Source organism: Octopus bimaculoides, chromosome 11 (genome assembly GCF_001194135.2).
Source record: "Octopus bimaculoides isolate UCB-OBI-ISO-001 chromosome 11, ASM119413v2, whole genome shotgun sequence".
Classification (NCBI taxonomy): Eukaryota; Metazoa; Mollusca; class Cephalopoda; order Octopoda; family Octopodidae; genus Octopus; species Octopus bimaculoides.
This window is the reverse complement of record NC_068991.1, coordinates 18,374,463-18,375,715: the sequence shown is the minus strand read 5'-3', so window position 1 is coordinate 18,375,715 and position 1,253 is coordinate 18,374,463. Positions and strand designations below refer to the sequence as shown.

At 39.6% G+C, this 1,253-nt stretch overlaps 1 long non-coding RNA gene across 1 annotated transcript in view; it reads right to left on the bottom strand.

Moving 5' to 3' along the window:
* LOC128249054 (uncharacterized) overlaps positions 1–1,253 on the bottom strand; it is a 7,099-nt gene that overhangs the window by 659 nt on the left and 5,187 nt on the right. The window lies entirely within an intron of this gene.

The window sequence follows — 1,253 nt, the reverse complement described above, 5'->3', positions numbered from 1 at the left end:
ATTAACATGCAAGTGGCTGAGCACTCCACAGACACGTGTACCTTTAACGTAGTTCTCGGGGATATTCAGCGTGACACAGTGTGACAAGGCTGACCCTTTGAATTACAGGCACAACAGAAAATAGGAAGTAAGAATGAGAGAAAGTTGTGGTGAAAGTGTACAGCAGGGTTTGCCACCAACCCCTGTCGGAGCCTCATGGAGCTTTCAGTGTTTTCGCTCAATAAACACTCACAACACCCGGTCTGGGAATTGAAACCGCGATCCTATGACCGCGAGTCTGCTGCCCTAACCACTGGGCCATTGCGCCTCCACTGTTGCATACTGTAAGGATGAATAAAAGCAAATTAGCAGAATATTTAAATTGTGAAGCATAAAAATGAAAGGTTGACAGTATTTATTATTTATTCAGTATGATAAGTGCAATTGTAGCTGTGTGGTTAAGAAGTTTGCTTCTGAACTATATGGTTCAGAGTTCAGTCCCATTGCATAGCACCCAGGGTAGGTGTAGAACTACCATAGCCCCCTGGTCTGACCAAAATCTTGAAAGTGGATTTGGTTGACAGAAGCTACAAGTTTGTCATATGTACATGTGCATATGTATGTGAATGTGAGTGTGTATATATTTGTCTCCTTGTCTCTCGCCTTGATGTTGCATGATCAATGTAAATGAATGTCATTGTCACACAAGCAGTGTGTTTCTAATATTCTGTGAAATCATCTCTGGCCATGGAGGAATATTACTTTCTTTGGAAACAGGTAAGGATTAGTGACAGGAAGGGCATTTGCCTAAGTAAACTCTGTCTGTCTGACCCATGAAAGCATGGAAAAGTGAACATTAAAATAATAATAATAATAATAATAATCCTTTCTTTGAACTCTTTGAAAGCATTTGGACTCAAAATGTAATGACAGACAACATACCACTAAGCATTTTACTCAGGATGCTAATGATTGTGCGAACTCTCCACCTTACTAATAATAATCCTTTCTACTATAGGCACACAAGTCCTGAAATTTGGGGGAAGGGGATAGTTGATTACATCGACCCCAGTACTCAACTGGTATTTGATTTATCGAGCCTGGAAGGATGAAAGGCAAAGTTGGCCTCTGCGGAATTTGAACTCACAGCGCAGCGACAGACGAAATACCATTAAGCATTTCGCCCGGCATTTTAACGATTCTGCCAGCTCACCGCCTTTATAATAATAATAATAATAATAATAATAATAATAATAATAATAATAATAATAATT